Source organism: Diabrotica undecimpunctata, chromosome 1 (assembly GCF_040954645.1).
Source record: "Diabrotica undecimpunctata isolate CICGRU chromosome 1, icDiaUnde3, whole genome shotgun sequence".
NCBI classification, from domain to species: Eukaryota; Metazoa; Arthropoda; class Insecta; order Coleoptera; family Chrysomelidae; genus Diabrotica; species Diabrotica undecimpunctata.
In genome coordinates this window covers 158,862,695-158,890,288 of record NC_092803.1, presented here as the reverse complement: position 1 = coordinate 158,890,288, position 27,594 = coordinate 158,862,695, and the positions used below count along the sequence as shown (strand labels likewise).

The 27,594-nt window shown below is 31.5% G+C and overlaps 1 protein-coding gene across 2 annotated transcripts in view; it reads left to right on the top strand.

The window, feature by feature from the left end:
• The first annotated feature begins 8,826 nt into the window (after positions 1 to 8,826).
• LOC140432428 (ATP-binding cassette sub-family C member 4-like) overlaps positions 8,827 to 27,594 on the top strand; it is an 85,495-nt gene continuing 66,727 nt past the window's right edge. For both annotated transcript variants that reach the window (XR_011949801.1, XM_072520324.1), the window contains exon 1: positions 8,827 to 9,143. The gene's annotated coding sequence lies outside the window, so the exon portion shown is untranslated. The remainder of the gene's footprint in view (positions 9,144 to 27,594) is intronic.

Sequence of the window (27,594 nt, the reverse complement as noted above, 5' to 3'; positions counted from 1 at the left end):
ACTTCGGAAATCGTTCTCAAAATACAAACATTAGTAAATTAAACAAATTTTGTTTTTGTTACTTAGTGAAAAATTCTTCTAATAATTTAATTTTATCTGACTCATCTATATTGACAATTCAGACATACATTATACATTTTAAAGTAGACGACTTTAAAATGATATTGTGCAATATTGTTGAGTTGCGTTCCTGGGACGACTTTACTTATAAGATAGTTCATTCGATTACATGAAATCAACTTTAACTTGAGAATATCCGTCAGAAAAGATCATAACATGTAATTCGTCTTTAAAAAGACAAATACATGCCATGATGACAGTAAAATTCTCCTGTTAGTGATTCCATAGTAAATTATGAGGGAAAAACCAGGAAAAAAAAACCTCATAATACTATCCCGACATGGTAAGTATTTGATCTTGCATTTATTTTACCTTCAATAAATACCAAATTCCGATTTTATATGTTTGTTATTTAAAAAATATAAATGATGTATTTTCTATATGTTACTGACTTACCAATACTGGTATTTTCTTTTTAATAACTTCCTCTTTCAATATGGGTAACCAGATCCTACTACATTCTGCCGAGGAATTCGCGACACAATTGGTCTCATTTAGCATAATTAGAGCCGCTTCTTTGATTTTTCTCTTTTTACCATCCGTTTCTTTTAGGACTATATTTGAATCATTCCATTGAACCCTATGTTCATTATCCCATGCATGTTTACATATTTGAGATCTATCAAATTCTCTATTTTTAATATAGGATTGATGTTCACTTATTCTAACATTTAATGGCCTTGTTTATTTTAATTAATTTAATACCATGTCGGGATAGTATTATGAGGTTTTTTTCCTGGTTTTTCCCTCATAATTTACTATGGAATCACTAACAGGAGAATTTTACTGTCATCATGGCATGTATTTGTCTTTTTAAAGACGAATTACATGTTATGATCTTTTCTGACGGATATTCTCAAGTTAAAGTTGATTTCATGTAATCGAATGAACTATCTTATAAGTAAAGTCGTCCCAGGAACGCAACTCAACAATATTGGCAATATCATTTTAAAGTCGTCTACTTTAAAATGTATAATGTATGTCTGAATTGTCAATATAGATGAGTCAGATAAAATTAAATTATTAGAAGAATTTTTCACTAAGTAACAAAAACAAAATTTGTTTAATTTACTAATGTTTGTATTTTGAGAACGATTTCCGAAGTGGAAATTGAAACGTCAATAAACGTATTTTAACCTTTAATTGTGGCTTATTCCCAGTTAAATAGTAATTAATTTAAAATGCCACAAGAAAATAGCTTCAGAACAATATTATGAATTGGTTGTTTGTAAAATTTAAATATGTATTATATGAGTGAATATTGTTGTTGCAGTAGCTCTGTCTAATACGTTAGTGAATACAAATAAGGAAACTGGGGACTGCTGTCCAATGTATTTGTGAAACTTGTTGGGTTGAAAGGCATAAAGGTCATCTTTAGTTCCAGGACGAATCAATCATCAAAATATACAACGCTCTTGAAACAATTTTTACGTGGAAGGACAGTAAATTTTCATTAATGCAAACTATTAGTAGCCCAGAATTTCCCATTTTAGTAGTTTGTCTTAGTGATGGTTTAGGTACAACTGTATCACTTAGTCGTCTTCTTCAGTCGCTAAAATTAGATTTGACGAATGCTACTGATGCCATAGATGAGACTAAATGCATTCTTTAAAATAAAAGGTCAAATGCTGAATTGGTTTTTTAGCAAACTTTACTATGAAGAAAACGAAATAGCCGAACAACTAGACATTAAATTGAAGATGCCTCATATAGTTTCTCGTCAGACCTGTCATCAAAACCAACCTGCTAACTCTTGCGAAGATTATTTATTTACCCCTTTTAGACAATATCTTAACTGATTTAGAAGAATGACTTTCACCAAAAGTTATGAATTTATTTAATTTTATCTAAAATTTTATCTAAAACTTGAAATAGCCTTGGAAGCATGTCAGAAAGAAAAGAAGAAAAATAACCTAATAATGAGAGGCTTACCAATAGACACAATAGAAGTAGAGCAACTGGAGAACTTCATAGAAACAAAAATGGGAGTAAAATCAGAAATACATGGGGTACAAAAGATAAATGAAACAATGTGTGTTATCGAATGTAAAAAATTCGAAGATAAAATGAAAATACTGAAAGCCAAGGGTAAACTAATAAACTATAAGCAACATAGAATATATATAGAATGTGACCTAACATTAAAAGAGATAGAGATACAAAGAAATCTTAGGAAGATAGCAGCAGATGAAAAGACTAATGGGAAAAGGACAAAAATTGGATATGGTTTCATAATTATAGAAGGCATTAAGTGGAAATGGAATCAAAAAACAAGCCGGATAGAAAAAATAACATACAATACAGAACCAACTAGTTAAAAAAACTAGCTGAAGAAAACACAATGACGGACCGAGAAACAAAACAGGCACAGAACAGGGACATGAGCAGATCTAAAGATAATGACACAAACGGAAGTAAAAACAAATTGAAGTACAACTTAAACACAGAAAAGAACAAAACAATTTGGAAAATGGCATCATGGAATGTGAGAGGTATAAATGGGAAGGAAATAGAACTGGGGGAAAATATTAGAGATAAGAACATTGAAATAGTAGCTATAACAGAGACAAAGAAAAAAGGAAAAGGATCAATAATATTAGAAAACGTAATTTTACTAATATACAGTGGAGTGGAAGAAACAAAGAGAGCTCAGGCAGGAGTAGCTTGCATGATAAAGAAGGAGAGTATCAACAAAATAAAAAATTGGGTATATTACAATGAACGTATACTAAGAGTAGACATAGATATGGATACAGAGGAAACCAATACAAACCTAATCATATGTTATGGACCAGATGAAGACGCAACAAAAAACGAAAAGAATGAATTCTGGGACAAATTACAAGAAGTGATAAATGATTGTACAAAGAAAATTGTTATCACAGGAGACATGAACAGCAGAGTGGGGAAAGAAACAGAAAAATGGAACAATGTCATCGGACCTTATGGGGAGGACAAACTAAACAAAAATGTAAAATTACTACTCGAATTCTGTCTAGACAATAACCTGGTGATTATGAACACACACATCCAACATAAAAGGTTACACAAGATCACAAGAGAAGTCAAATCAAGAGACGAACAATCAATTACAACACAAGAAATAACAACAGAGGGAAACGAACATCTTGGTGGAACGATGAAGTGAAAAGAGAAATAAAAGAAAAGAAGAAATTATGGAAAGAATACATCCAAGACAAAACACAACAAAAATATGAAAATTATAAGAGACAAAGAACAAAAGTTAAAGAGATAGTTAAGAAAGAGAAAAAGAAAAGTTGGGAAAAATTCGGGGTAAAAATGGAAGAAAACAGCAAAGAAAACGTAAAATTATTTTACAGAACACTGAAAAACCTAAGAAGCAACAAAGAAACGGAACTGAAACAAATAATGAACAAGGAAGGAACAATAATAAACGACGATAAGACAATAATGGAAAGATGGAGGGAACATTTTCAGCTGATACCAAATGGAAATGAAGCGAATACAATGGAGAAGGAAAGCCACAACAGGAGAGTATCCATGAGAAACACGGAAAATCCAGAAACTATAGAAAAAGAAGAACTGGAAGAAGCAATAAGAAAGATAAAGATTGGAAAAGCACCAGGAAGCGATGAAGTAGCACCAGAAATGATGAAATATATAGGAGTAAAAGCAAAAGAAAAATTGTTATACATATATAACCTAATATGGAAGAGAAAAGTAATACCCAGAGAATGGACAAATGCAGTAATTATACCTATATACAAGAAAGGAAACACAAGAGACTGTAGGAACTATAGAGGTATATCACTACTATGTGTAGCAGCAAAAGTATACGAAACCATAATAGAAAGGAAAATTAGAAAAGAAATAGAACATAAATTAGAGGATGTACAAAGTGGATTCAGCAAAGGACACAACACACAAGACCATATATTCACCATGCAACAAGTAATAGAAAAAGACTTAAAGAAAAATAAAGAAATACATCTGAGCTTTATAGACATGGAAAAAGAAAAGATATATGGGAAAGCCTAAAGAAGAAACAAGTAAGTCAAGAACTGATAGAAGCAACAAAGAGTATATACATGAAAACAACAAATACAGTAAGAATGTTAAATATACAGTCAGAACCATTTGAAACAACCCAAGGAGTTAGACAAGGGGGAAGTCTCAGCCCAGTACTATTCATAAATGTAATAGATGAGATAGTGAAAGAATGTAAGAAAACATTCAAGAAATACTGCATCGGTTGGAACAAAATGCAAATGATAAATGCTGAGATGTGTATATTTGCAGACGACATAGTATTAATTGCGGAAACTGCAGAAAAACTGAAATACAACTTAGAGAAATGGAACCTAGAAGCAAGCAAATACAACTTAAACGTAAACAAAGATAAGACTCAAATAATGAAAATATCAGGGAAACAAGGGACGGAAGATCAAATAGAAGTAATGATAGACCAACAAAAAATAATACAGACAAATTCATACAAATACTTAGGAACAGTAATCAACAACAAAGGAGACATCAAGGATGATCTAAACAACAGAATGGAAAACACAGGAAAACTATTCCAAGCACTAAATAGAGGATTCCTTAATAACAAAGAAATATTAACAAAGACCAAGATGACAATATACAAAACAATATATAGACCTACAGTGACATATGGAGCAGAAAACTGGATATTAAACAAAAGACATCAGAGCAGAATTCAGGCAGCAGAGATCAAATACCTCAGAAGAACGATAAGAGTAAAAAGAACTGATAGAATCAGAAATGAAGAAATAAGAGAAAGACTCAAAATCAAACCGATACTCAAGTCAATCAAAGAGAAAAAATTGGCATGGTTCGGACATCTAACCCGGATGGACAATAATAGACAAGTAAAAAGAGTATGGGACGCCAAACCAATAGGGAAGAACAGAAGAGGAAGACCCATTAAAGAATGGAACAGTGACATCTCGCAGATACTGCAGAGTAAGGGTAAGACTTGGCAGGAAGCAACACAGATGGCATCCAATAGGAAGGAATGGAGAAAATTCGTTAAGAGCTAGGACACCTCAGAAGACTGTCAAATATTGTAATTTAATGAATTGTATTGTAAACGGCCCAACACCGAAAAGTACAAATGGGTTCTACTGATTAAGTTAAGTTATCTTAAACTGATAACACACCAGATGATAAAGTTGCGTTAAAAAAAATTGTTGACACCTTCCAGGATATTATTGGACCATCTACTGCATATTCCACAGTGGACCAAGAGTTTTCACTGTGAATTCAAAAGTGGAAAATAGTCGGGGAAAATAATGGAAAACTTCCTGATTCTATTTTAGAAGTATTAGAAACCTGCGATATTCATATGTATCCAAATATCAGAATACTTCTGGAAATATTAATTACACTACCAGTCAGTGCAGCAACAGTAAAGCGTTATTTTTCTACGCTTAAGCGTCTAAAGACCTGGCTTAGAAATAGAACTTCGGAGGAAACGTTAACTGGTTTAGCACTCATCAATGTGCATCCTCCTGAAATTTCTCCAGATGTTGATGCAATCGTAGAGCGATTTGCTAAATCGGATAGGCGAAAAAAATACATTTTATAAGATTATATATTTTCTTAACTGAACTGAACATTTATTTACCACTCGTTGTCGGTTGTTTGTAAGAAATTTTTCAATACCGAGTAAAAAAATATTTCACTCACTTGTAGCCTAATATGCCTAATTATAGAAATAACTATTCTTAAATTATTATATGATGGTTTTTGTTGAATAAATTAATTTAAATAAAATGCTGTTTACACTTTTTCTTAAGGTTCCTTCTTCATTACGGAAGGATATATATAACTACAGCAAATTGCTCTCTATCTTGAGCTGTTCTTAGTATCGAATGTGTGTCCATGCCTGTCCAGTCTCTTACATTTTTCAGCCAGGAGCATTTTCTTCTTCCTGTACCTCTTTTTCCTTCTACTTTCCCTTCCATTATGAGTCGTACAAAGTTATATTTTTCTCCTCTGTAAATATCCTCCTCCTCCTAAGTGCATTCTCTGTTGAGGTTGGCGATCAATATGGCAAATTTCTCTCTATTCTGGGCTTGATGAATTAATTCATTTCCTTTTGTGTGGGTCCAATATCTGATGTTTCGTAGCCAAGATTTTTTCTTTCGTCCTATGCCCCTTTTACCTTCAATCTTGCCTTCTAATATTATTTGGAGCTGCTCAAATTCCCTATGGCGCATTATGTGTCCTAGATATAACGTCTTTCTAATTTTGATAGTATTGACGAGATGAGGGCGTGTGTTCATTGCTCTTAGTACTTTTTCATTCGTAGTTCTGCTGGTCCAGCTTATTCTTAGCATTCTGCGGTTCATCCACATTTCAAATGAATAGTTGACGTCATACTGTTTTAATATCCTGTAAATATGTCATCTGTAAATTTAACTAGTTTTTCTGTTGTTTACAATATTTAGGAGTTCTCTCTCAGTCCTCATTCTTCTCAGCACATCGTTGTTAGTCATATGCTCTATCCACAAAAAACACACATTTTAAAGGCTTCTATCCGCCACATACTTGTAATTCTGAGAGTCTATGTTTAAACTCCGTATAGCAATAAGGAATAAATGAATGTTTTTACAAATTGATATCAAATATCCAACGATAAGATAGAGTTTATTGAAAATGTTTAATACATTTATTAATGTTTACACTTACATTGAGTTATTGCCTTTAAATTACTTAATTTTGGTTTATACTTATTTATTCTTGGTTTGTTCTCGATTTTGTAGCCACAAAATAGGTGGAATTAAATTAATTGTCTTTAAAATATCTAGTTTAAATTGATAGTTCTTGATTTTTCAGTATTTATATTTTAATTACTTTCCTTTGGTTTAATAGTCTTGTACACTTGATTTTACTGTCATAGAGTATTTGGGTTTAAATTATTCTTTTTTGATTTAAGTTTAAGACCCCTTAGCATTGTAGCCTTCTTTGCATCTGTAGGGTATTTGGGTTTTAATAACTTTTCATTGGTTTAATATATCGCTTAAAATAATCATTGAGGAAATGGTAAAATGGTTCCCTTATATGAGGCACAAATCATATCAATCGTAAAGGTGCAAAAATCTAAATCTTATATCAAAATCACCCTCAAGACCCATGACACTCCCCCCGATAAAAATTTCTGGGGATCAGCCACTGAAAGGTGCAAAAATCTAAATCTTATATCAAAATCACCCTCAAGACCCATGACCCCCCCCCGACAAAAGTTTCTGGATCCGCCACTGAACAGAAGAAGGTAGCACAAACTCAATCGCAATAGAAACAGGAGTGCGACAAGGCGATTCCCTGTCAACCACACTATTCATCATTGCAGTAGAAGGAACAGTCAAGGCCAGCGGAATTAAACGAACTATAGCCCACTACTCAACACAACCAGTAGCATATACAGATGGCATTTTCCTTATGTGAAGAGGTAAGGAAATATTAAAAGAAGTAGTAACAATCCTGGCAAATGAAGCATGGAAAAAAAGGTCTAGAAATTGACGGAGGAAAAACAAAACATCTACTCTGTTCTGGAAGAAAAGATAACAAGACGAGAGAAATCGAAATAGAAAAGGCATCTTTAAAAGAGTTTAACAATTTTAATATTAAAAATTATAGAATATCATAGGCTAATGAAGGATAAGAACTTATCCAGAAATACAAAACTGATTATATACAGAGTTACAATCAGACCAGTAGTTACATACGCAGTTGAGACATTATGCGTCGCAGATAAAGATGAAGAAAAATTAAGAATTTTCAAAAGGAAAATCCTCGGAAAAATTATGGGATCAATAAGAATGGAAACGGAGAAATAAGAAGAAGAATAAACTATACACTAAAAGACATAATGAAGGGAGAAGATATGATTAAATTTATTAAAGCGCCGAGATTAAGATGTCTAAAACCATAGAGAGAAGGAAAAACGACCTACTGATTAAGAAGGTCACCAGATGGAAGCCAGAAACTGAAAGACTAAAGGGAAGACACGAAGAGAGATGACAGAACCAGGCCATGAGAGGTATTAAAATCCTGAAAGTGATAAACTCAAAGAACTATGCACAGATCGAAATAAGTGAAAGAAAATTGTAACGAAAGTCAAGTCATACAATAAATTCTAACAATGCATAGGAAGAATGCGGAGTGATTCACCGCAACAAGAGAATTTGCGAGATCTAAGTAAGAGCGGCAAACATTCCATCAGGATTGAAAGACCTTGATGATGATGATAAATTATGGAGATTATCTATTAAAATTGAAACCCTTATCCTTTTTAAGTAGGTACTTGAAATTTCCAAAAGAAAGTTGCTGGATTTGATCTATAGCACAGTACTTAGTTGAGAACTTTAGGTAAAGGATAGGGTTCTATACAAAGATGTCACGACAAAGTGGCAGAGCACAGCAGTGTTGTACCTGCGTAAAGTAAGAACAAAACGTTTACAAAAGAACTATAAGATTTATAGCTTATGTAATAATCAGTAATTTTTGTATAACGTAATACCAATTAAAAAAACGTATTTAAAAATAATAATAACAACAGACCAATAATGTATATATGTATATGTAGTTGTAACAATTTCTACACTACGAAAGAAATATGAACAAATCATTAAATAGCGTTAAATTTAAATATATGATAATATCGCTAATAGTATTATACTTCAGTGCAATATCGACTCTCGTTAAAAACAGTTGTGCTGATCTACACTACACGCGTCTGCTATAGACGACCAACCGTAACGTTATATCGAACACTAGCGATATCTTTAGATATTTAGCTGATTAACTATAATGAACTAATTCCGAAATAATTATCGAAAAAGAAAAATAGTACTATAAAAACGATACTAATTTTTACTTTGTTATTAGGTTTTAAAAAGTTTGCCATTTTATGGTTCACGGCTTAACGAACAACTTTAGGACAGAGTGAAGCATTTTGTGTTTGGTTTTACAGTTTTTAAAGTTTTAACGTGTTTTTTTTTAATTAAATTTAAGTAAGTATATACATTTTTTTATAATATTTTTGATTGAGAACTATACTCTAGAATAGTTTTTGCAAAAACCGAGTTTTACCGAAACATCCAAGCAGGAGAGTTTTTTAACAAAAAAATAGATTGTTGTTTTGATAGGAAACGTGGTATTATTATTTTTCTAAAAATGTTCTGATTTTAGCACGTTTAAGCTAAATATTATGTCTATACGGGATTAAGCTTCAATTGATTGTAATGAAAATTTCATTTTGAACTACTGTTTGACTTCCAACTTCCACTCCGGAAATCGTTTGCAAAAAAGATTATATCTCATATAAACCTAATATTTATGTAAATTATTATTCTAGTTATAAAGAGTGATAATTTTTGTGATAAAGTCAGGTATATCTGTTTTTATAGGAGATAGGGGGCAGCTGTAAGATTCACATTTCATAATTAGTTACAAATATATAGGTCTTCAATAACACAGTACCACATCTAAGATATGTTTTTTTTTAATAAATCTCCCTATATTTTATTTTAAGACTATAAAGTTTTTTACGGTATAAAGGATCATTTATCTTCTTCAGGTATATTATTGGTCGTTGTGGGCCAGTTAAACAATGCATTATAATAATTTTGGATAGTTTCTACATCCGGTATATAACTTTGTAGTTTTTGTACATCAACAATCTTCTTATAATTAATCGGAATCTTTCCACTGCGATATGCCAATGCTTCAGGCTATATGACCGTATTTTTTTATTATTGTTAAGCCTGAAGGCGTGATTGGCTAATTTGTTAATAAAAGGATATGCTACAATCAAGTTTAAGTTCTCGTAGGAGTGGTAAAAATGCATGACTTGGCTTATATTTAGTTGAACCTTCTGATTCCTTGGAATATTATGCCACTGGATTCCGCGGCTAACATGGTTTTTTTGTAATACTCTGGCTACCAACTTTTTAACTAGTTAACTAAGTTTTTATCAACTGCCCATATTCTTCCATGGTGTATATACGGTCTACCTTTCTATTTTTTTTTTAATCACCGCAAAATCCCTATCACAGGGTAAGAAGGAATGACCCTTAATGGGAAATTAATGGTCAATGGTCTTAAATGTTTCGAGCGAAATCAAAGCAGAGAAAAACCTTAACACAGTGTGGTCTTTATTTTGCGCTCCAAACCATCAGAGAAAACATGAATACTTGAATTCCCGAAACACTTTTTTGTTGCTTCTTTTTAGTAAACGATTTGTCCTATTTACTGTCTGATATTTCACTATCAGAATCGTCACTATCTGAATTGTCTGTCCAAGTAATTAGAGGCCGGACCTCATCTATAACTCGCTTGGTTTGAAAAGACTGAACGATTATGTCTTTCGTATGTCTAATACAATTTTGCCATTGTTCTGCCTTTATTTGTTCTAGCGATTCTTTCCAAAAACTAAGAACGCTAGCGTCATCTGTTGTTTTGGATGCATGTTTATCATAAAAATTTTTGGCTATACCCCAAACTAACTCGAACTAAGTCGAAGAACTTCATGGCCATATTTAAGGCCCATTTGGTCAGTAACACATTTCTTTTAAATTTTGTACTCTCCACACCTTGGAAGTAAATCGATTTTTAAAAATATGTCATTGATAAATTTTCTTTTCTGTCAACAACAACTTTATTTCTTCTTTTGTCCAGTTACTTGAAGGAAATCTCTCTTCTACTCTTGAGTGGTAGGATGCATTATTCAAGACTATTATGTATGTTCGCTCCAATTTTTTTAACAAATTTTCTTCAAACCATTCTTCAAAAATATTTGCATCCATATTTCCATGGTAATCACCTGTATTCTTTGTGGACGAAAAAATTAAATTAGCGTCAGGAATAAAACTCATCATCATTTCCAGCATGAAGTATAATGTAGCGTTTACCATTACCGGAACAACTAGAAGAATAACATTTCGTGGTGACATCTTGCCAGGATGATTTTGACATATTTCCTTTAGCGAAAATCCAAGTTTCATCTAAAAATACAACTGACGTTTTATTGTTCATGCATTTTCTTAAAAAATGCCAGCGTTTTGAAACAACATTAGAGAGTTTACACAATACTTGCCTATTATTTGTCTTTTTATATCGAAAACCTGAATGTTTCAGCATTCTCCACAAACTTGTTAAACTAATATCACACAGTTACGTGTCTTTTATTTTTTGTACCACAGCACTAACTGTTACATGCTCTTTGGTTTAATACATATTATATATAATATTTTTAATTGCAAGTTTAATTGACTGGTGCAAATCTAAAGTTTTTGGATATCGACGATTTCTCTTGCTTACTTTATTTATGTCATCCTCACTCATATTATTAATTCTTTGGAATGTCCTCTCTGAGATACCGCAAGCATCGCATGTGCGTTTCTGAACTTCCATAACAGATGTGGATGGACCAATGGATTTTTTTTTCAAATTAAAATAACTTTCGACTTTTATAACTAAACGCCGTTCTTCTAGAGATAACACTCTACGTTTCGACTGTATTTTATTTTCTTCCAAATTACTCATTTTGCTTTAAAGTACCGCTTTACTACACTACTATAAAAAATAGGTAGTTATATACAACTACTACACCCTAAAAAGGACGAGGGTTGTACAACAGACGAAACAATCGAACATAAATTATTTAACAGTTTATGCTAAACAAGCATAAACACTGCATTGATTGTGATTGCAAAAATTGTTCGCATGTTTTAAATCAGATTTTTGCTGATTATGTATTTTGTTAAATTATTAAATAGCACCAATACAACCCACGACCATCAATTAATTTTTAACGATATACAGAAGAGAAATATGATGACGTTTGAATTTGATCTACTTTGTCGATGACAGTGTCGTTAACAGAAAGATATTTTTAAACAGCATGAACCCTTTTTCAAATATTGTGTGGATTCAAGAGATACATTACTAAACAAATTTTTAAAGTGTGTATAAAGGAGATAAAAATTATTATGACACATGGTATTTACTCCTTATTTTTCACATAATATGTTCTTGTAAACGCATAACTTTTATTATTGAGTAAACCTACATTATACGATACGTCAGAAAAAAATTTAAAAAAAATTAACATTTAATAAATTCACTGTTTAATTTCGTACTCGCACTATTGCAATAAAATATTAAAACCAATAAACGATAACTTGTTGAGCAGTGCTAATTGAAAGAACAGAGCAGTAAAATGTTATTCATAAAGGTAGTGTAAAATATATCCCCGCTTATTTGGTCCGCTAGTAATAAAGTTACCAGCATTTAATTGCAAAGCGGTCTTATTAGGTGAAAAATATTTTAGGAGAAACGCCTTTAGTCATGGACTTATAGTGTTTCTCACGCCAACTCATACCGCTGTAGATAGGTTACGACAGACTGAAGGCGCTTCTTTACAAAAATGAGTATTTACAGTTTGTTTAAAATTCCATTTTAGTGAAAAAACGAATTTGGTAAAATTATGACTTATAGGTTTTCTGAAATAAGCGATTCATTTAAAAAATGCTACAAAAGCAACAATCTGTTATAGCCATAGTTTTACAGTAGTCAAAAACTATAAAAATGATTAATTTTGATAACATTCATAGTATCGAATACAGGGTAAGTCAAAATTAAAGTTCATTATTTTCTTATACTCTAGCAAAGAAATAATGAAATGAGTCATACGCGTGATCTTTTAAGTTATCGTATAATTTAGCTGTGCCTATTAGTTTTTATCTGTCCCAATAAATTACCCTGCTTATCTCTTCACTTTTTTTGTTTGAATTCTTTTTTGATTTCGTTCAGTTTTTGGTAAAATTTTTTGGTCTCTATTGATTTACTTAGCTCTTGTAGTTCTTAAAGTTCCTGCGGTGCATTTTCTTTTCTTTCTTAAGTAGGTATTTATATTCCTCTTCTGTTTCTCGCATTCTGTGCTTCTGTTGCATCAGTAAATATGCTCAGTCTTTTCTTTTGATTATAATCTGACATTATTTGTCAAATCAGGTATTTGTTCTTGTTCTTCCATGCCTAGTAATTATTTTATTACTTCTTTCATGATGTTTCTGCACCCTTCCCACTCTTTATTTATATTTTAATGTTTTAGTCTGTTGTCTATTTTGATGTTTATATTTTATCTTCCCTATATTTGTTTGAATATTTAAGTCTAACATTGTATCATTTATATTTAGAACTTATTTATTTTTTAAATGTTTAAAATTCTAGCTCTTACCCTACTTTCGACCCAGTAGTGATGAGAATCCGCATTTACTCCTCTTCTGGTGCGGAGGTTTATTATGTTCGATTTGTGAGCTGAGTTTACAATAGCTTCATTTTTTACATTTACTGTAAGTCCATCTGGTGATTTCCAGGTGCCTTTATGTATATCGTTTCGAGCGAAATGTAAATTACAGTCGATTTATAAGCAACTATTATAAAAAATGAAGACGTTTTTGAAATTAGAGCATCAAAAATATTTAAAATTTTTTATTCCACAAGTACCAAGTATTTTCTATTTGTTGGTCTGTGTTATCATTCCTGTTTCATACCATGCAAGTGAAATGTTTACTTTGTATTTCAGTTCTCCCTTTTTTAGTTTTTTATTGACATTTATAAAATGAAAGTATTTGCTTCGTTGTGTATTTGCAGAAATTTGCTGATTTAAATGTTGATTCATTTATTTTATCTTTATTTTGCTATGTAAACACATTTCGACATAATGTCAGGACATTCAATAATTCCGTTATTAAATAGATTTGTTGGTTATTTGACTGTCAAGAGAATTAAATTTTTATCAGAAATAAACTTCGAATCCTGATAGCTGCGTTTCGTTCTGTTAACTGCCGTAAACATAATAGATCAGAGTATTTTATTTGTATCAATATGATTCATGTAATGCATGACTCGGTGTATAACTTCTTCTAAATCAACACGTTTTGGCATGTTTTTAGAAGACTTTATGTACACATAGACCAAACCAACATCCACGGTTGCTAGTGTTCTTTCTATTGACAGACTAAATAATTGAATATTTTTCTGAAATAAACTAGATCTAATGTATTATTTTTATTATTATAAGCAGAAATATAATATTTAATTGTTACAATATAAAGTGCTCACGAGCAATAAACATATTTTCTTAAGCGCCGTCAATGATCGAATTCAAAATTTCTTATAATTGATGATAGGCACGTGATGTCGGCTACATTTTACCACTTACGTGGCTTGATTATAAATGACTACTTTCATTTAGTATTTGCCAGACTATAAAATTTTTAAATGGATCGCCCTAAATCTAATATCACAATCGAAAAGTACTATTACCATACTTCATTTTTTAATATTCCCTGTACATAAATTTATTAATTGTTTTAAATACTTTTGTTCTTATATGCATGAGTAATAATTCACAATTTTAATAAATTTTGCGTTAGCCATAATTGATTGACAGGTTCTGATTATTGTTTATAACTTTAGTATTCTGGTATACCCTAAATTAGCAGCCATTATTGTTTATTAACTTAACAGGTTCACTGCGTACGTAATCTAATAGGAACATGCCAGATGCTAGGAACTTTGTTTCAACAAACAGTGATAAGAGTTGGTTGCTGGTATTTTATATGATGTTTTAGATGTTCTAGATATTATATGCCACATTTGGGAGCAAATGTCAAAAGGACGCAGATCCGCGCCGTTAGCACCACACTTTAAATTTTTATATAACGTCTTGAACGTCTATAACGTTCAAGCAACTTGAACGTTATAGATAACAAATAGTACAAAAAATACACCAACTAGAGTAATTTTCGGTCTTCATGGTACGTTACACCCTGCACTTTTTACGTTTCGTTTCTCTTTTTGTATTTTTCTCAGCTATTTTGCTCAAAATATGCCGTTCAGACAAGTTATTTAATGTTTTAGGAACATTTTTCTGAGGAGAGCGTAGTAAATTTCTTATAATTTCTAGTTGAAAGTCATTAACAGTTTTGTTCCAGAATATTTGTTAAATAAAAAATACGAGTTTACTAAAATCACTTGTAGTATATGTATACCCAATTTTTTGTACCAGCGAGGGGTTTTTCTTTCGCAAGGATAGTATGATAACATTTGATCTTTGCGATCAACACCACTCATATTTTTATTATATTCGGCGATTGGAAGAGTTCCTGTACAATATGTTTTGTTTTGTTCTTCATAAGTGTTTCGGCAAGGTCCATACTCATGTAAAAATTGTCCATAAACAACGAGTGACCTGCATTTAGATGTTTGTGCATCAATTCCATGACAACTTTTTTTGAATGGTCTGTTCTGGCGGTAGTATCAAATTTACCATCATAAACTTTCATATTTTGAACTAATCCGTTAGGTTCAGTAAGTACATACATTTTTATACCAAATTTATGGCGCTTATTTTTAATATTCATTATAAAACAAAGACGACCACGACATAAAACTACTGATTCATCAAGGGAGAGATTTTTGTCAGTCTGATATATGTCATTCATTTTTTGATTAAAATAATTTAACAATGGACGAATTTTGTACAGGTTGTCCTCTATAATTTCTCCTTCCTCTGGATTTGTCATCGTTAGGCATATATTCCGGGTCTTTATCTGAATCATAAAACTTAGCTGCCATTTGCAACTTATTTACAGCGCCATCTTTTAAACTAGTAACGAAATATCATGAGATTCCTGTTTAGAACTGCATATACCATTGTTTTCATGCAAAAACTTAATTTTGACAATTTTGTCAGATACCATTATTTACACCCTAGCCCTTCAAATATGATAAAATGTAAAACTTTTTAGAAATTATAATATAAAAAATACGATTTGTGAAAGTACTCACAGTCAACTGAATACTGAAATACTGCAAATTTTTATAACGCTAAGTACCAGTATCCTATTTATCGATCAGTAAAATAAAACTTATAATAAATATTCAATAATTTATATTTTCAAGATTTATTTATGAGTATAGTTTATAATATCCACCGACTAGATGGACCGATGATATAAAACTTGTAGCGGGAAACTGGCTACAAGCGGCCCAGTGTAGACAACACTGGAAAGAACTGAGGGAGGCCTATGTCCAGCAGTGGACGCGATTGGCTGATTGATAATGATAGTTTATAATAACCATTAATTAAAAAGAATAATCCTGTTAATGATAAAAAAGGCTCGATGAAACTTTTACTATTAAACTACTACAAAGATATCTATGGAAAGTTTTTCTTTGGATTCACACAAATTTTGAGGGTTGGAAAAAATAAAATTTTAGTTGTCTATACAAAGGACGCTGACCTATAATGGGTTAAAAAAGAAACATATTTGATAAGTTTTAGCGGTCCAGTATTATGAAAGACCCTGTATATTTGTACTAATTTATAATTTACAACTAATAAGAATCTTTCAACTACCTCCTATTTTTAATACCAGATATAACAGACTCCATCACAAAAGTTGGTCACCCTGTATGTTTGGTTTAACTAACTGAAGATTATAATAAACTGCCTCCTGCATTAATTTATTTTAATTAATTTAAATTAAGTGGAACACATACCCTATTGTGTGTCTTAAAAATGTTAACTCATATAACTGTTAACATGAGACACGAATTTTAAATTTTATTGCTAAAGCCAAATGGGCTATAAATATTTATTTGCTACAGCCAAATTTTACAAACCATTTTTTTTACTTTCTAATTTAAATAATAAACAAATGATCAAAGAATACGAGTACGAGAGGTTTCATTTAAAAAAAAATACAGACAAGTAAAAACATTTAGTGTATAACGGTATATTAAATATTTAAAATTTATCCAAAAGGGTTCCAATTTTTCCAAAATGTTTTCGGTCCAGTCGGACAATCATCAGTAAAAAATACAAGAATATTTCCACTTTAAAATTACAAACAAATATATAGGTAAAAGTTTAACTGTTACCTTTCTAAAAATGTAAAAAATACTCACATTTTAAAAAGTAGTTGAAACTAGCTACTGAAATAGGTTTAAAAATTTAAAATTAGATGACAAGCATCATTAAATTCATTTATTAAAGTCTTGACATAAGGTCGATGTTATAAAATTTCATCTAAAGGAAACATACTTTTTCCCTACTCGAAAAAGGGCACTACTTTGCCCCCTACTTTGGCAAACACTCAAAAAGCACCATCTATGTTATTAGTTAACAAAGTAACGATAATTGATACAATGCAGTTATTGCATTATATTACATTTGAGTAATGACGTATCGAGATAAGTTAATAATGTTGTGTGATGATAATTTAGTAAGGAACAATAATTATATGTTAATAATATTTATGTTTGCGTGACAATGAGGGAGGGAGGAAAAATAAGGTAAAAGAATAAAAAATATAACTATAACTAAATATAAGAATAAAAGTTATACTTCTATACGCGCGGTCGACGTTGGAAATTTGCACGGGAGTGAATCGGTGAAATCATTAGATATGTAAGATATGAGTAAGAGAGAGACAGATGATATATTTTCTCTCTCTTTCTCTATCGGGAATAAAAATGTTCCTTTTGTAGATACATATATTTAATATTATATATATTATATATTATATAATATATATAAATATATATATATATATATATATATATATATATATATATATCCATATATAATATTATTATTTATGTAATATGTTTTGTATTATTTAATAAATATTCATAATTATTTTAGGCTTTTGTATTTCAAAATAATAATTATAATAAATCACTGTATGACCGAGAACTGTCTATTTTGAAATACGTTAGTGTCAAGTCTAATTGGCAAATTTCTTACGTGAGTTCGAATCCCAATATGAATTTCCTTTTTTATTTTTGAAATATTTAAAATCCCCACGTTAGTCTTATTAAATATATGTAATATACGCAAAAATGCTAAATTTTAAAATAAAATAAAAATTTATAACATAATCCGAGTTGTTGTTTTTTATTTTTATCTTCCACAAACATTTGTTGAAGGTATACTTCTATACGCGTGTTCGACGTTGAAAATTTGTGTGTATTCGTATATATTGAGTAAATCAGCAAAATCATTACATATGTAAGATATAGGTAAGAAAAAGACAGAAGATATATTTTCTTTCTCTTTCTCTCTCGAGAATAAAAATGTTCCTTTTGTAAACATAATATTTAATATTTATTAATATTATTATTTTTTATTAATATTATTATCATGATAAATTAAACATATGCGTAAGTTATGTATATTGTCACTTTTAAATACTACTACTACTATCGGTTCACAGCGTTCTCCGACGCCTTCCGACTCATAACCGCCATTTTTCTCTATTTAACCATAAGCCTGAAGGGATTTCTCTTTCCTCTAGTTCTTTTTCAATTCCCTCTCTCCAACTTCTTCTCGGCCTTCGTCTTTTTCTTCTTCATTGTGGTGTCCACGTCAAAATCTGTTTCGGAATCTTGTCATCTGGCATTCTCTATACATGGCCGTACCATATTAACTGTTTCGTTTTTATGTCATCAACTATTGTATGCTTGACTCCCATCATTTCTCGTATTCTCTCATTTGGTATCCGATCTCTTCTTGATTTGCCTGCTGCTCTTCTCCAGAAGTCCATTTCTGTTGCTAGTAACAGTTTCTCTGTTCTTTGTTTCATTGGCCAAACTTCACTGCCATATGTCATTACACTTTTAAGTACGGTGTTGTATATGAGTTGTTTGTTCGCTTTAGATATTATTTGGTCCCACAGAATGCCGTTTATCATGGATATGGTTTTCCTACCCTGTATGTTTCTGTCTTTTATAGCAGCATCGAGTGTTCCATATTGAGTTATCTTCATTTTTCATCATATCGTCATTTTTAAATACTTATGAATATTGCATTTTAATTTGTATTTTATTATAATATTGAATTATGTGGCAGTGTATTGTATTGTATTTTTATATTAATAACAAAATTAACAATGAATTTTACTGCAGAGTATGTGTAAAAATTTTTTTTTGCATTCAACTCCTTTTATATATATATATATATATATATATATATATATATATATATATATATATATATATATGAAAATAAAAATATATATTTTCATTAAAATATTGATTCAATCCTTCATGTAATTACTATACTCCCATTATAGGTCAAATGTTTAAATACAGCAAACGATGCACCATATACCTGTATACCTAATTCTTTTTCTCTTTCTGCTCTCTCTTACCTATAGCATTACATATGTAATGATTGTGCAGATTGACTCCCATATAAATTTGTAACGACGAACGCGTGTATAGAGGTATAACTTCTACCGGGCAGTCCAGCAAGTTGAAATAAAAATATTTTTGTTAAGAAAAGCGGACCAAGTAAAATTGTGGTTTAAGGACGTATTGGTGTAGAATGTTAACTAAAGATGAAATTGAAATATAGAGAAATTAATTGATAAGGAAACAGGACACTAAAAGTTTGAAGTGTAAAATGTCAAAGACTAAAGACTCACAAAGAGTAACTTCAAAATTGGTGAAAAAATATTTAAATTGTAGATAAAAATGAAAGAAAATGAAGTATGCTGTATTAGTAAAGATTAGTAAAGAAGTAGACAGTTAAATGCTAGTTAAAAAGAGGCGGAGAAAAGGACCCCAGTAATAAAGTAGTGGGAATTATATCTAAAATGACTGAGCAGAATTGAACTGGTATCACTAAAAATTAGGAGAAAAGTTGACTGTGTGTAGGGATGAAGTCACGATTAAAGAAGGAGTGACGATTGACGCAATTGGGGCTAGTCCTCATGTCGTTAACAATCTACAAGTCTTCATGCAGGTTAAGACGTAAACTATTTTTGTCTTGTATGTTGTGAATTAATGTGACACCATCAGAGATGTTCAAATGGTGTTTGTTAACTTTTATCTAGTGGAAAAATATTGAAGTGTTTTTCTGTTTGGAGTTTTCTGCATATCAAGTTGATAATGATCTATATGTTCTGTCAATGAAAGAAGCATCATAATTAGACAATCTGTGAACTCCACTACGGTTCATATGGTGGATGGAGTCTTTGGTGTTAGTTAATTTATTGTTAAGAGTATTGCCAACTTTACAAGAAATGTAAGTATTGTCAGAACAACTCAGTAAAGTGTGTTTAATTTGTTCGAAAATAATTACACTATGAAAAGATAAAAACCTGTAAGTAGGAGAAATGGATGGTCCTCTTTCACTTATTTTCAGTTTAAGTCTGCGTATAGTTTTTCTCCTGGTGGTATCCATTCCGTTACAACTTTTAACAGATTGCTCTTCTCTATTCTCAATATGTGTCCATACCATCTAATTCTTTGTACTTTAATTGCTATGTTCTCTTGACCCATCCATTTTTGTATTTTGTGATTCATCCATTGTTTTGCATCCTGTTCGTTTTTCCTCTTTGATCCCAGTATTTTTCTTATAATCTTCCTTTCAAAAACTAAACTTTCAATTGTGCTTCTTCTCTTGCTGTTAATGTAAATGTTTCTGCAGCATATACTACCATTGGTCTTATGGTCGTTTTGTAGATTTTCATTTTTGTGTTTCGGCTTATCTTCTTATCTCTACACATTTTTTGATTTCTATAGAATATGCTGATTTGCCACTTGAATTGTTCTTTTCATATCTACACTTTCATTTCTTCTGATGACTAATACTCCCAAATATTTGAATGTTTCAACCTCCTCGAAACTGTGTATCTATTACCTGTTCTGTCATTTGTGTCTCCTTTTTCTTGCTTCATCATCCAGTCTCAAGAGTCCACTGCTAAACATAGGCTTCTTTCTCATGTTTCCAACCCCGTCTATCTTGCGCCGCTCTTATCCAGTTTTTATTGAGTCTTCTTAAATCGTCAGTCCATCTTGTAGGTGGTCGACCGACGCTTCTCTTGTCTTCCCTTGGCCTCCATTCCAATAACCTCTTTGTCCATCTTCCATCTGTCATTCTGGCTATGTGTCCTGCCCATCTCCATTTTAGTCTGGCTATCTTCTCGATGATGTCAGTCACTCCGGTTCTTCTCCTGATGTCTTCGTTGGTTATTCTGTCTCGCAGAGTTATTCCTAGCATGTACCGCTCTATTCTTCATTTTTCTTGCTTACGTTCATGTATTGTATTTTATTTATCTGTTACTAGTACGGTTATAATATCGTCTGCATATCCTATTATTTAGTACCGTTACATTGAGAGCACATCTCCTTGTCTTGCTCCATTTTTTATTTTTATTATTTCTGTTCTTTCTCTTCCGGTGTCTATTGTTGCTTGGGAATCTCGCATTGTCATTTCTATCATTCTTATAATTTTATTTGGTATATTACTGTCTTGTAAGTCTTGGATTACTGTTCTTCTATATAGTTTGTCTGTTTAAAGTCTAGGAAAATTATATGTGTTTCTCCGTCGTACTCGTATCTTTTCTCATACCATACCATAGCATCACCTGTTTTTGCGTATGTATAGCAACTATCGTGTATTTTCCTTTTTTAAAACCATACTGGTAATCTCCTATGCTTTATTCTGTATATATTGTTACATTCAGTAAATTAATTGCTTGGTTGTTTTTGCATATTCTATGGTCTCTTTGTTTTGGGATTGTCACGATAATTCTCTTCTTCCGTTCTTCGGGCATTATTTCTTTACTCCATATATTATTTATTAGTTTATAAATCTTTTTGTGTAAAGCCTCTCTACCGTATTTTATAAGTTCTGCACAAATTTCGTCTTCTCCCGCTGTTTTTTCTTTTTAAGTTTGCATAATTTCTCTTTTACTTCTGTATAGGTCAATTCTTCTTCTTCATCATCTTGTTCCGTGTTCGTTATTGTTTCTCTCTCTTCTTCTTTATCCGTTTCTTGATATTTTTCTTCAAAATACCTCTGCAATTCTGTAGCTATACAGCTATAACCATATTTGGTTACCTAGTTTTAAGTATTGGTAAAATGGTTTTGAGTTGTGTCTTTTATTTTCTGTTTCTATCTCGTTCATAATTTCTTCTACTTTTTGATTTTTTTCGATTTAAATTATTTCTTTGTCTTTTGCCTTTGGTCTTTATATTTTTCTCATTCCTTTTCTTTGCTTATGCTTAACAATTTCAATCTTGTTTTATTTTTCTCTTCCACTACTAATTTGCACTCATCGTCAAACCAATTATTTCTTCTTTAATTTTGCATTTTGCCAACTACTTTCTTTGCTGCATTGTTTATTTCTTGTTTTTCTACTGTTTCTTCATTTATAGTTCTTTGAACTGCATCTCTGTATTTACTTGTAAAAATCTTCTTCTTACTTCTTTCTCTTTCAATTTACCTGCGTCCCATCTTCATTTGTGCTTTTCGCCTGTCATTCTTCGTTGTTTTCATTTTAAATTTTATAATCACTAGCATATGATCCGAATCGATGGTCGGCCCCTCTGCGAGATCTAACCTAAACTTTACAAAAACCTAAAAAAAAGTTTTACAAAACCAATACACAACTTAAAAAATCCAAAACCATTGATAATTCTGAAACTATTACTGACAGTATTAAACCCGTAAAAGATTTAATGACTAATAAACTTATAACACCTGTTTGGGAAAGTATGTACTATTTCTTTCATATTTTTACATTTAATATTTATCTGTTACGGTATTGTAATGTGATCTAATTCAATGCTGTATGCTAACGACTTTGGTAAAATATATTGCTTCCTGTAAAATTGTTAAACTGGCTATCTCATCTATTATGTTTTAAGTACGAAGAATTTGGCTTCTCTTTTGTATTTTGGGTCACAAATATAGAAACAAGTGTACGGTTTCGTATTACCAGAACAATTATCGCAACACAATAGAGTGATTTATTGGTATACCCTCTTGATATACAGCCCACACGCAACGGTTAGAAGGTTCTTTTCTGATCGTCTTAAGTCTCAACTCAAAACACTTCATCCCAAGACAGCGAACCAAACGGACCTAGTGTGTGATAGGTTCTCGCCATCGAGCGTCGGCGGGTACCAACGATATTCCACTGGCTAAGAATAATACGACATTAATATTTCAATAGGTAAGTCTATATTCTTTGTACAAACAACAATAATGAGTATGGCTAGTTAATTTCGTAATTTACTGACAGTTATATTTGCTATTTTTCGCTTATTGATTTACAAACAAAATATTACATTTTTACTTTATAATTATTTATCTAATATCATTTAACCAGCGACCTCTTAAGTTTTATACAAAACATTTGGTCCTTCGTTTTTAAACCTCTCCAAGAGTTTTTACTGCGTATCGTTACTAACGGTACTTCTTCGTTTTATTTCGCTTATAAACTCTACAAGAGTAACGCTTAGTTTTTAATGCTCGATGGTTTTCCGCTAGGCAGTGGGCCAGCAACCATCTCGACGGACTTACGTCAGAATCACGCTACAAGTGATTCTCTTTGATACTACTCACCTTCTGCAGTGAGCACTCGCTAAGCTCGATGGTTTTTCGCTAGACAAATCGACAACGTCAGCAAATATCTGTAATTACTTTCAGGCTTTGGCTTACGCATTTTGACATGTTGCTCGTTGACAAAGAGGAATATTTCATTTTTACGGTACTGGGCCTAAAATGGAATCCTACGACTGATTTCTTTTCTCATTCTTCTTGTCCCTTTGACAAACCGTGCACAAAGAGGGCTATTCGTGCGTAAATCAGTCGTATTTTGTTGTTATCCTCTTGTTTTTATTCATTTTCCATGTCTTTTTGCTAGTCAAACGTCTTCTAAAACCGTTGTGGTACTTCAATATATCCTGGGATGATGAAATATCTGAACAGATACATCTGACCTCTGTACTTGTATGTGATACATTTCTGGTGTTATATCTAGACAGGAACATCTATCGCAAGATTGAAGCTCTTGGCAGCTATACTGCTGACCGATCTAGTCACTTTTGTTCACGAGTCTAGTGGAATTTTTATGCTCGCTCTGTCTCAACCAGATTGGAACTCCTGGCAGCCATATTGCTGGCTGATTCAGTCACTTTTGTCAAAGGGTTGTCCTTCCGATATTTCGATTCCGATATCGACGATTGCGCTCCCTTGAGCTAATTTTTCTACCCCTAAATTGTCAATCGTATTAAACTCATACAAGAACTGATACCATACTCTACTCGGCATTATATGCCTTCTAATCAACACCTCTCTGATTGTGTTAGTCGTGTTTTATCACTGGCACAATTATTACAATTTTCACCAAACTGGCATTTTCCTATCGTGGAGCTCGTCGAAATATCATTACTTCCCGGCTGTCATTGAAGACTTGAAATGTGACACCACGCCGAGATTTCGACGCTATTCTTCTTCTTGTCTTTTCGCACCCCACGGAATTCTTATAGGAAAAGGTGCCAACGGTATTGTGTATGACACAGTCTTTCTAGTTTAGAAGATCGAAAATTCTACTGATTTGACGCTATTCTTTTCTAATTGATGACATTGTACGCGTTGTTAATCTGAGCACAGGGTCAGACGACATACAACAATGTTCTGTGGTCAAAATATGACCGCCGCTTATTTGTCAAATCATATTTCATTCTTACTTAGTTCTTTATTAGTATGTCGATCTTTTTATGTCTATTCTTTATACTTATCCTTTCAGCTGTTCTTAAAAACATTCGTTTTTGGCGCGGGAGAATGTTTGGGAAAGCATGTACTATTTCTTTCATATTTTTACATTTAATATTTTTCTGTTACGGTACTGTAATGTGATCTAATTCAATGCTGTATGCTAACGACTTTGGTAAAATATATTGCTTCCTGTAAAATTGTTAAACTGGCTATCTCATCTATTATGTTTTAAGTACGGAGAATTTGGCTTCTCTTTTGTATTTTGGGTCACAAATATAGAAACAAGTGTACGGTTTCGTATTACCAGAACAATTATCGCAACACAATAGAGTGATTTATTGGTGTACCCCCTTGGTATACAGACCACACGCAACGATTAGCAGGTTCTTTTCTGACCGTCTTAAGTCTCAACTTATATTTGCTATTTTTCGCTAATTGATTTACAAACAAAATATTACATTTTTACTTTATAATTATTTATCTAATATCATTTAACCAGCGACCTCTTAAGTTTTATACAAAACAACACCGATAATAAATTTTGAGCAACTAACTGATTTTTTAAAAACGCTTTAGGATCTCCAGGTAAATTGGGTCTATCTAAAACAAATTAAACAGAAGACAAATTAAGCTGACTCAAGTTGTTTAAAGAAATCTTTCCCCACATTATATATAAAAAAAAATGAAACGCGATGTACTAAAATAATTAATTAAATTACTAGACAACTAAAACCTCAGCTCGATAGAACCTTCACAGTATACTAGTATAAAACCGACCTATACCACCAAAACAATGCTTGATTTCAATCAAAGTACAAATATTTAATGATTGCACATGTAAAAACTACTAAAAGTAAGAGCACTATTTCTTAATAAATTTCCTAAGACATTTTTCTGTTCATTGATTCCGACTATTATTTTTGTGATTGTGTCCATAAAATATTTATTACAAAATAAGCAAGTAGGTCGGACATAATATTCGTATAAACGTAATTGTAGTTACTGTTTGATTAAAATATAAAGACAGTGATACTTAATATCTTATCATATAAAAGAGATACTAAAATAAAACAAATGTATTTTTTTACATAACTGCATCCACACTATTTTTGAGCGTGGGCGCCTTTATGTGAATATGAAAGTATAACAGGTACACTTGCCCCTAGTATATCTGTTGGCTGTCGATATTTCGTGTCATATCAAAGGCCCTTTCGATATGTTTATTGGTAATAGAGACTTAGATAATTTTATTTAATTTAAAGTTCAACCAGACATTCGTCGAAGTATTTCAACGAAGATGCAGATGTTGATATTCTTCAGAAGGCTTTATAGGGGAGTTCGGCCCTGAAATAGGTTGTTAACTGTACGGTTGTGTCGGCTCTTGATATTTTTGTATTTAATTGCAAATATTGAAAGTTACAAATTACAGTTAGAGAGTAAAGAAATATTATTTAAAACTGTAAGTTTAAAAATTCCTTATTAGTTAAACTTAAAATCGCATTCTAAACTGAATTTATTAGTTTTTTGAGTAATTCATCGATCGTGATTATAATTTTATCAATAATAAACAACAATCAGTATGGTTTTTTGCTGGGACAGAGAGGTACTATTTTTCTGGTACTGTGAAAATAATTAATTGGTATGTCGTCCAATTAGCCCAGTCTGGATAAAAAAAGGTGGAAAAATGTTTCGCAGATATCTGAAGCTTTTAAGACATACGTGGGGGTTACTAGATGACAAATAGATGAAAAAATACTCATATTTTTACCTTGCGCTTTTTTTAAACAATAATTCATGGTAACAATTTGATTTTATATCATTTTTTTATATCAAGAATATCTTTATTTTAAATTAAAATTGATAAATAATTTACGGAGATATTTGCAAAAAAGCAGTTTTTTTGCACTCATTTATAAATTTTATTAATTTTTTTATTAACAAAATCAAACGTTATTACATGTAATAACGCTGTATTTTTTGGTGGCGCTATTCAATCTTCTGTGGTGGACAAAGATCCTTGTGGGACCCTCTTTCTTTGTCAGTAACCCCACTGAAGAAGAACAGAAGCTACTCGACTCTCCGATGACATTTTCCTTCCACATACCTTCAGGAATGTCAAATGCTACTTTTTGTTTTGCAAATGGGAGACGTTTTGGTGCCTTCCTTATGACCTTGGAGTTTTGGTATTTATCCGATATGTTGGACTAACTCAGTGCGGTCAGTTATTTTTGCGTTAAAGAAGATGTCACTTTCGATGACAATTTTTAACAATCAATAATTTACGTATGATATTATATTTTAATATTTTTCAAAGTTTCCAGTTGAAAACAGTTTTATAACAATATTAGTCAGTTAAGTTTCATTAGAGCTTTTATTTTTTTATTTAACAATAAAAATATGATCTTTAAGTTGTGATTCAAAAGTTATAACAAAAATAAACTTTCCCTTTTGTTTAGACGTTTAGAAGACTCGTGTGTTCAAAAACGAACGCCTTATCGTTCAACTTGTATAAACAACAAATTGAAAACATCCTCGGTCAAGAGGACAAAAGCAAATTCTTAATATGGGTCAAATGCTTATCAGTAATAAAGACCAAACTATTAATATATCATTGTTTTTGTATCAACATAAAGATATGAAGTTTGTAATAGTAATTCATTTGATACATTGTTCATTACAAATATACACGGAACCTTATCACCTTTTTATCAATAAATTAACTAAACAGTTAATTTAATTAACAATAACATCAATACAACGTCCTTTAAAAAAAAACAGGATCTAAGTATGTAAATGAACGATTGTTGAACGATTAAAATTCTGGAACGGTATAGAGCCAACTTATCTCTTTATCAACGAAACACTGATAAAGTAGC